This window comes from Elephantulus edwardii, unplaced genomic scaffold, assembly GCF_000299155.1.
Source record: "Elephantulus edwardii isolate Elephantulus edwardi_28Jun2011 unplaced genomic scaffold, EleEdw1.0 scaffold00182, whole genome shotgun sequence".
Classification (NCBI taxonomy): Eukaryota; Metazoa; Chordata; class Mammalia; order Macroscelidea; family Macroscelididae; genus Elephantulus; species Elephantulus edwardii.
Window position 1 is genome coordinate 5,355,440 of NW_006399932.1, and position 10,302 is coordinate 5,365,741.

Consider the following 10,302-nt stretch of genomic DNA (forward strand, 5'->3'; position numbering starts at 1 on the left):
GAGAATGTCCGTTCCAAAGCAATGCAAGAGGATAATTCATTACCTTCATGTAGTGCCTTATTCAACAACATGGTTTCTCCCTTAAATGTTACATAAGAAAATTTGTTTTACATTATTAGTAAAATAATCCACCAACAGTATTTCTTTTCCCCTTTTTATTTTAATGAAGACTTTTTATTTCCTTTTAAATAGTAAATGCATTTTTTTAAATTACTGAAACACTAGAAAAATATCCAGTGGTAACTAAATGTCCATCTGAGAAATATCCTAAGCATTCACCCATACAGACATATATTTTATATAAACTCTAGGTTTGATTTCTTCCCTGCTTCGTCTTTTCCCTGAGGCAGAGATATAATACATACTCTTCTCCACTCTAATTTTTTTAGTCAAATTACTTGAATCAATTTTTTTATCAGACTCGCATTTTTAGTTTGAATTCATTTTCAATGCTTTGTAGTACTCCAAGAATGGATTTAATCATCCACTATAAACATGCATTCAAGTTTGTTCTATGCTTTTAACATTATATACAGTGTTGCAGTATACAACTTGTAGATATGTTTACAGATAGATGCTACTATATCTTGGAAATAAAACTGCTGTCAAAGTTCCCCAGCAGTGAGTGTTTGAGAGTGCTTGGTTGCATGTGCTGTTACACTTTGCTTGGCATTTTGTCGTCATTGGTAAAGACATTATTTGTATAGATACACTGTGTATTCTTGCCTGAAATATTTTTATCAGTTTCACTATCTGTGCTTTTACAGAATGCTTTATTCAGCAACATGGTGTCCTGCACAACATTTACTTATGGTCAGAGAACTCATTTTTCAGCAAAAGAAGTGTAACAATGGGTTAAAAATGGAGAGCTTTGCAAGACAACTCTCTGTTAGGTGCTTTCTTACAGAATGTGGTTTATGCTTTCGATCAGCAACAGTGGTGCTATTTCTCCCAGAGCCCAGGTTCTGACCTGGGAATCCAGGGGTGGAAACAGAAGTGACTCTTCTCACTGTCACCCCAGAAAACCACTCGCAGAATGTTTACACAGCTTGGATCAGTTGATTCAAAGGTCTTGACTCCCAAGCACAGAATGCTTCCTGAGAGAGACACAACAGTTGTCTCACTGAACTGGGGACTGATCCTGTCATCAGGCCCAGCTGAGTTTCCCATGCTGCTGAATCCACAAGCAAAGAAGAAAAAAAAGGTAATTTATAGTAAAGGTTTGATTGTTGTTGTTGTTAATTGCCGTCGAGTCGTAGGCAACTAACTCATAGCGACCTTATGAACGAAAGACCTGGACACTTGTATAACTTACATCGTTTTTCCATGTTCATAGTTTCCAGAGGCAAGCTATTTTGGAAGTGGATGCCTCTCCTGATACCAAGCTTGTTTTAATTGGGGAACTCCATCAAACACTGTCCACCAAATTATTTTTTAATAGCTCCAGCTTCCGCACCAGTCTCTCCTTGGCTCCAAAGAGAGGCAAAGGGTTGATTAGACATTATAATTACATTAATTGTAATTAATGCTATATAAAAAAAGGCTACGAGTACAATATGACTTGCAAACTTTTCATTCAAATAAAATTTTAAAACGGAGTGTTACTTTTCAGGTTGGGGTGATTGATTGAAATCACCAAGAGGAAATCAAGTTGCTGTGACTGCATCTAGAGCCAGGTTGATTTTCCCTCATGCTTGCTTCATTGTGCTTCCATGTCCTACAGCAAATGGTATTGGAATAACCTCACAAATAGAGACCAGCATCCTTCAGGACGGAAGGTTTGCATCATCCTGCTAGGTAGAGAGTTCTTGGGTACCATGAATAGTTGTACTCAACAACTGACTGAGTGGTTGGCAGTCTGAACCCACATGGTGGTGCCTTAGAAGAAATGCCTGCTGCTCTGCGTCCATAAAGATTACAGATAAGAGAACCAATGGTGCACTGTTCAGCTCTGTAACGCTTGTGTTTGCCATGATTTGACAGCAAGGGGTGTGTTATTTGTTTCCGCGTGTTAGTTTGTCAGACAAGGAATAAAGAATCCCAAACAAATAAATTGCTGGGTGAGGGCCAATGGGACATGGCTGGACAGCGGGAGCAGCTCTTATACATGTGAAACTCATTGTTGTCAAATCAGAACCGACTCATAGTTGACCCTCCATTGGGTTTCCATGGCTGCAAAGTGCACAGGAGGAGATGGCATATCGTTCTTTCTCAGAACGACTGGTGGATCTGAACTTCCAGGAGGCATGGCCTTTCGGATAGCAGAGCAACTCTTTATAGGCAGCGAAGCCCGAGCTCCTCATTGCACATGTGCATATAGCCCACAGTTTATTAGTACTTGCAGAATTAAGACCTATGCAGATTTTTCTTCTTTGCTTCATACATACGGCATTAAGGAGTGTTAGTGATGATTAAATGTACAATTTAGCTATTGTTGTTATATTTAGGTGCAGTCGAGTTGAATATGACCCAAAGTGACCCTATGAACAACAGATCTGAACCCTGTCCTATCCTGCACCATCCTCACACTTCCTGACACACCAGAGCCCATTGCAGCAGTCACCATGTCAGTCCACTGGGTCGTCCTCTCCTTCACTGACCCTCCACACTTCCCAACATCATGTCCTTCTCCAAGGAATAGCCCCTCCTAGCAACATGCCTGAAGTATGTGAGGCGAAGCTTCATCATCATTGTCTCCAAAGAACACTCAGCCTGCATCCTCTCCAAGATGTGTCTGTTTGTTCCCTTGGCCGTCCATGGGCTATTCAGTACTCTTCTCCACCACCACAGCTCAAAGGCTGCTGCTTCTGCCAACCTCATTCATTCTCCAGCTCTCAGATGCATAGCAAGTGATCAGAAAGACCATGGCCTGAATCAGACATACTTTAGTCCTCAAACTGACATCATTACTCTTAGATACTTGGGAGAGGTGCCTAAAGCAGACTTTCCCAGTGCAATGTCTCCTAATTTCCTGACTGCTGGTACCAAGGGTGTTAATTGTGGATCCAAATAAGATGTGGTTTTGAGAGTTTCAATCTTTTCTCCCTCTATCATGATGTTGCCTCTTGTTTAAAGCAGCTGATTTAGTGGTTAGATTACATAATAGCCAAGATGGGATTGTGATGAAATTAAAAGAGTAATTGAGATGAATACAGCGGTTGAGGCTGCCTCTTCACAGTAGTCTTCTTTTGTATCCCCCCACTTTTAAGCATGAGAAATAATTTTTTTTTCTCTCTTTCTTCCTGTCATTTTAAAATTACCATCCAGTCAATGTCATGTGTGTCACAGCAGACCTGTGTTCACAGACTTTTCAATTGAAGTAGATTGCCAGACCTTTCTTCCGATGTATCTCTAACTTTTTTTCTCAAGGTAGAAACAAATTTTCACCCTTTCAGTTAGCAGCTTAATACCATAACCATTCCAAACACCCATGTACTATATGTTGTTTTTGTTGTTATTTGATTTCAAATCAGAACTCACTCGTACATGACCCTCCCATGGGTTTTTAGAGGCAATAAATCACAAGAAAGGAGACTGCCCATCTTTCTCAGATGGAGCAGTGGGTGGATTCTAATTGTATGCCTTTGTGTTGGCATAGCAACTCCTTACCACTAAGCTACCAGGGCTCCCTATGAAGAATATATTATTACTGTTGTTAGGTATTATCAAGACAACTAGAACTCATAGCAACCCTATGTACAACAAATGGAAACTTTGCCCAATCTTACACCATCCTCAAAATATCCACTGTGCTTAAATTAAACCTGCTGTTGTAATCACTTAGTCAATCCATCTTGTAGAAGATCTTCCTCTAACTTTCCAAGTATAATGTCCTCTTCCAAGGACAACATGCTCAAAGTATGTAAGACGAAATCTCATGATCTTTGCCTCTAAGGAACACTCCAGTAGGCAATGTCATGTACTTCATGAAGAACATAGTCCCATTCTATTAGGTGGAGGCATGATGTTGCTGTTGGATGATACAAAGGAATGTGTGGAAAGTAGGTGTTCTGTGACCTCTCTCCTAGACTGACACATTCAGCTAGTTTCATGTTAGATTCTTTCCCAGGTGGAGCTAGCCCTAGATTAGAGGATGGAATACTGAGATTAAGCATTTGTCTGCTTCTAGTAGTAGCAGGGACAGACACCAGACTTCACTGTATGAGACCACAGGCTCCAGAGCCCGGGAGTAGTTTCTGCAACACAGCAGTGCTTTAGCAAGGGGCAGGGTCAGCTCCCTGGTCTTTATAACCACTACCTTTTCATCTGTTCCTTAGTTCTTTAAGTAGTTCTGTAACTACTTCTGCACATTAATTTTTTTTCTTGAAATAGTGATTGCTACTTTCCTAAGTAATTAGGATGACTTTCCTGTTAATTGTCATCAAGTCAGCTTTGATTCATGATAGCCTTACATACTACAGAAGGAAGCATCATCAGTTTTAAGCCATCTTTATGATCACTGGGATATTGAAATCCATCATTGCAGCCATTGTGTACATGCTGTTGCTATTTTTAGATGTTGTTGAATCCAGTACAACTCATAGTGACCCTGTGAATAACAGATCTGAAATCTGTTCTATCCTGTGCCATCCTTTTCACCCCAACACACTTGAGCCCATTGCCACAGTCACTGTGTCAATCCTTCTTATTGAAAGTTGTCCTATCTTTCACTGATTGTCAATTTTTTCAAGTATGATGTCCCCTTTCAAAGAACAGCCTCTTCCAACCATATCCTCAAAATATGTGAGGCAAAGCTTCACTCTCTGCCTCTAGCAAAGCTTCACTCTCTGCCTCTAATGAGTACTCTGGTTGCACTTTCTACAAGACATATCTGTTTATTCTTTTCACAGTCTATGGGATATTCAGTACCTTTTACAACACTACAACTCAACGTCATTGATTCTTTTCCAGTTCAGCCTTTTTCATTGTCCAGATCTCAGATGCCTATCAGATGATTAAAAAGGCCATGGATTGGACCAGACACTTCTTAATCTTATTGACATTATTGCTCCTTAGTGATTTGGAGAGGTCCCTGATAGTATACTTGCACAATGCAATATGTCTTCTGTTTTCCTTACTGCTGATGTCAAGGGTATTGATTATGGGTCCAGGAAAGATGAAATCATCAACAATTTCAGTCTTTTTTCTATCTGTCATGATGTTGCCTGTTGACCCAGTTGGTGAGAGCTTTTGTTTTCTTGACGTTGTGATGTAATCCATACTGAAGGCTGTATTCTTTGATTTTTGCAGCAAGCGCCTCAAATCCTCTTCATTTTCATTAAGCAAAGTTGTGTCATATACATAACACAGATTGTTGATAAGTCTTCCTCCAATCTTGAAGTCATACTCCTCTTCATAGTGTCTGGCTATCAAATGGTTAGCTCAGCGTCCAGATTGAATGTATGGAGAAAGGATACAACTATGATGTATCCCTTTCTTGATTTTAAACCATACGACGTTCCCTTAATCTGTTCCCACAACAGTTTCTTGGTCTAGTTATAGGTTTTGTATGAATAAGTCATATATAAGTGATTTCTAAATCATCAGGATTCATCTTCCAGCTCATTGCCTAGTGGTAAGGAGTTGTGCTGCAAGCACAAAGGCAGGCAGTTTGAATCTACCAGCTACTCTATGGGAGAAAAGTATGCAGTCTCCTCCCATGTGATTTACAGCCTCTGAAAACCAGCTATAAGGTATATACCAAGCATGAGTTGTTTCCAACTTGTTGGCATATAACAATAGCAACATCTTCTAGAATTGTATCAAACAATATTCAGTTGTTATCTATAAGGTTTTCATTGACTGATTTAAGTAGATCACCAGGGTTTTGTTCTCCATCCATCTAAGGCTGGAATCTTCGCTGAAACCTTTCCACCGTGGGTGGTTCTGCTGGCATTTGCATTATGGATAACATTGATTGCAGTATCATAACAATTCACAACCTACCACAGTACGTTGGACAGGTAGGTAACTTTTTTAGTAGCTTCTTACTCTCTCTCTCTCTCTTAAAGAATGCATTGTATTTGTATAAGGAGATAATTTAAATACTAAATTGTGCACAATCTTTTCTTTTTAATTACCAAGAATAATGCAATTCTGTTTTAAAATATATTGCCAGTGTCTGTATTTTAAAATTCTGTGTCTTCTTTCTCCACTTGGAATTAATACACAGTAAAGTGCTTGGGAAGCTTTGGTGACCTACTGGTAAGAAGCTGTGCTGAAATCCCAAAGGCAAGCACTTCAAATCCACCAGCTGCACCTTGGAAGAAGGATGCACAATCTCTTCCTACAAGGAGGAAAACCCACTGAATGTAAGCCATGAGTCTGTTTACTTGATAGCACAGAATAACAACAATAACAAACAACAAGGTGCTTTCTCAGGTAGGATAAGGTGGCTGAAATACATGAAACAAGATTATATAATCCAGGGAAGTGTTCATTGGCAAATTAATTGTTTTTTTTTGCTCAATCAAACCAGACCAAAGCCACAATTGCCTTCATCAGATTAATTCCTGCCATGGCAACAGCACATACTATAAAGTAGACCTGGTCTGTAGGGTTTTCCTGGTCATAATCATCCCCATATAGATTCACAGCCTCAGACACCTGCAGAGGAGTCAGCAATGAGTTGTTTCCAAGTCAATGACAATGAGAAAGCATATCTTTTCCAAACAAGATTGCCAGGCTTTTCTTCCACTGTAATTCCTTGGTGGATTTGAAACACCAAACTCTACCCCACAGTCAAAAGCACCACCTGCTTTGCCAATTAATTGGTTCTGACTCTAGAGACCAAGTAGAACTGTCCCTTATAGGACAGAGTGGGACTGCCCCATAGAGTTCCAAAGGCTTTGTTCCTAGAAGTGACTGGTAGGTTAAAATCATCAACGTGTAGTTAGCAGTCAAATTCTTTAGTCCAGGCATTAATTAATTGCTTACAAATATTTTAAAATGGTATCCATCTATGTCCCAATGTTATCACCAACAAATGAATTGTAAGCACCTTACAAGTTGATATTACCTATGAAATGTGTAAACGTGGTGTGCCCTCCACATGGCAATCTATGATGGTCCTACATTCTGCAATGTCAATAGATTATCTCTTGAGGAAAAAATTAGTACTATAACCAACATTATCACAAAGGGCTGTTGTTTTTGTTATTGTGGATTGCCTTTGAGTTGAGCACGACTCATAGCGACCCTATGAGCAAAAGGCCTAAAGCCCCTCTACAACCATCGACATTTATCAAAGTTCATAGAGTTTCTGAAGCCATGTTGTTTAGGAAGTGGATACCATTCTTGCTTCCAAACCTGTCATAGACTGTTATTGGTTGAGTCACCTGCAATGCATAGCGATCCTATGTACAGCAGCTCTGAACCATTCCCTGTCTAATTATGACACATCAACCCCCATCTCCCCCCAGACACTATATCACAAAGGGAAGTAGCTCAAATAGAAGTCCAGTTAGTTGTATTGTTGGGTTATTCCCAATCTCTTTCATGGTGTAGTGCTCCTGAGAAACAGTTTCCTGTAATCTTGGAAGATGTAAGTAAGTGGTGGGCAGTGCTCTTCCTCCGATTATGCAGTTGGACGCCCTCAGGGCTAGAGGGCTGCCCCAACCAGCACAGTTTCCTAAGTCCCATGCAGTCCCCTCTGGCAGCATATCAGCACCCGATACTCTGTTCTCAGCTGCACAGTCTCTGCTTTGTCAACACCAACCTACAAGTCTTGCTTTCTATATTTTATCTTTCTTAATTAACTGAATAACAACACGTTTGCTATGTTTTCCAATTTTAGATATCTAGATGATTCTAGAACTATATTTCTAGCTTTTAGCTTTATATGGATTTTCTAAATGAAAATGGTTAAGTCCTATTTGTGGTTGTCATGACAACTCCCAGTCAGCTTTCTTTGGGGAAAGTTAGGATTTTTCTTCAGCTGGTCTACATTGTCACAGTAACTTGGAGTGTGAGAAGAATCTGCAAAACTTCACAGACTTGGCCAATAGGCCTTTGGAGTAAGATTCCTAAAATCCATATTCCACCATGTTTCACAAGGGCTCCATTTTTATAATCTCCAACATAATCCCTTTAAAGGACAAATCCCTGGTAAATCCAAGATGCTGTGGTATGAAAATTCTAATTAAGGGCTAAAGCCAAAGCTGCTTTTGGTGGTAATGCTGTTATGCCATCAACCTCACTGTAAGCCAAATTAGCAAAATACAGCTCTAATAACTCAGCTAATTCCAGTAAGAAATCAATAACTAAATCCTTTTAGCTCTCAGCAGCTTAAATGCTGTGAAATCATATTTTCCATTTGTAAGCTTGACTCTTAGAAGTTATACATGGATTATATTTCTACATACTCAGTTGAAAAGAAAGAAAATATAGATTAGAAGGAACGTGTGTGTGTGTGTGTGTGTGTGTGTGTGTGTGTGTAAGAGAGAGAGAGAGTCCGTGGTAGAGGTGACCTGACTCCCGGAGGTTGGTTATGCAGTTGCTGAAATTGTCCCCGCAATTCCCAATCATGTCTGAACCAATCAGGGTCCTTGTGACGGGGGCGGCTGGGTCAGATTGCCTATTCACTGCTGTACAGTATTGGCAATGGCGCTATTTTCGGGAAAGACCAGCCCCTTATTCTTGTGCCGTTGGACATCACTCCCATGATGGGTGTCCTGGAGGGCGTTGTCATGGAGCTGCAGGACTGTGTCCTCCCCCTCCTGAAAGATATCATTGCAACAGATAAGGAGGAAGTGGCCTTCAAAGACCTGGATGTGGCCGTTCTGGTGGGGTCCATGCCACGACGGGAGGGCATGGAGCGGAAGGACTTGTTGAAAGCTAATGTGAAGATCTTCAAGTCCCAAGGCACAGCCTTGGATAAGTACGCCAAGAAATCCGTGAAGGTCATCAATACTGTCTGACCGCCATCAAGTCAGCTCCGTCCATCCCCAAGGAGAACTTCAGCTGCTTGACCCGTTTGGATCATAACCAAGCAACGGCACAAATTGCTCTTAAACTTGGTGTAACTGCTAAAGATGTAAAGAATGTCATCATCTGGGGAAACCATTCCTCCACCCAATATCCAGACGTCAACCATGGCAAAGTGAAAATTCAAGGCAAAGAAGCTGGTATCTATGAAGCTCTCAAAGACGACAGCTGGCTTAAGGGAGAGTTCATCACGACTGTGCAGCAGCGTGGCGCTGCAGTCATCAAGGCCCGGAAGTTGTCCAGCGCGATGTCTGCCGCCAAAGCCATTGGCCACCACATCAGGGACATCTGATTTGGAACCCCAGAGGGCGAGTTTGTGTCCATGAGCGTGATCTCAGATGGCAAACCCCTATGGTGTTCCTGACGTCCTGCTCTTCTCATTCCCGGTTGTAATCAAGAATAAGACCTGGAAGGTTGTGGAAGGCCTCGCTGTTAATGATTTCTCACGTGAGAAGATGGATCTGACTGCAAAGGAACTGACTGAAGAGAAGGAACAAGCTTTTGAGTTTCTTTCTTCAGCCTGACTAGATCATGGTATTGATGTTACCATATGCCGAAAACCTGAAGAATCTAAATGTCGTCTTTGACTGTAGTACCAAATAATAATAATGCTCTACTTAAAATTCTCGTGGAAAAACAATACACTTCAAGGATTATGTGCTGCTTGGTACAAATTTGTGACAGTTTATCATCATGGTGTTAGTGCTACATTCTAAATAAAAATATATATTCAAATGAAGAAAAAAAGAGAGAGAGGCAGACAGATATTTTGCGAAAGGTCAGAGAAAGAGAGGAAGAATCTCAACAAAATGGATTGACAGTGACTCTAACAATAGATTTGAGTTTACGAAAGAGCATTAGGATGGCACAAGAAAGGGCAAGGTTCAGATATATTGTTCAAATATTTCTATGAAATCTATACCTAGTTGTGTTGTTGTTGTTGTTATGTGCCGTCGAGTCGTTTGCGACTCATAGCGACCCTATGCACAACAGCCCTAAATCCTGCTCTATCCTGCGCCATCCGCACTGCCTCTGACACACCCATCCCGATTACCCCAATCACCGAGTCAATCCATCTCATAGAGGGTCTTCCCCTCCTGCGTTGTCCCTCAACCCTCTCAAGCATGATGTCCCTCTCCAAAGACCCATCCCTCCTGGCAACATGTCCAAAGTATGTCAGACGAACTTATATATATATATATATGTGTGTGTGTGTGTGTGTATGTGTATGTATATGAATATACACACACATATATAAAATGCCTTTAGGTCAAGGCAAATATATGTAGGAGTTGGGGATATAGATAGATATAGATA

General features: G+C 40.7%; 1 pseudogene; it reads left to right on the forward strand.

Moving 5' to 3' along the window:
- The first annotated feature begins 8,524 nt into the window (after positions 1-8,524).
- LOC102849549 lies at positions 8,525-9,509 on the forward strand (annotated as a pseudogene).
- The last annotated feature ends 793 nt before the right edge of the window (positions 9,510-10,302 follow it).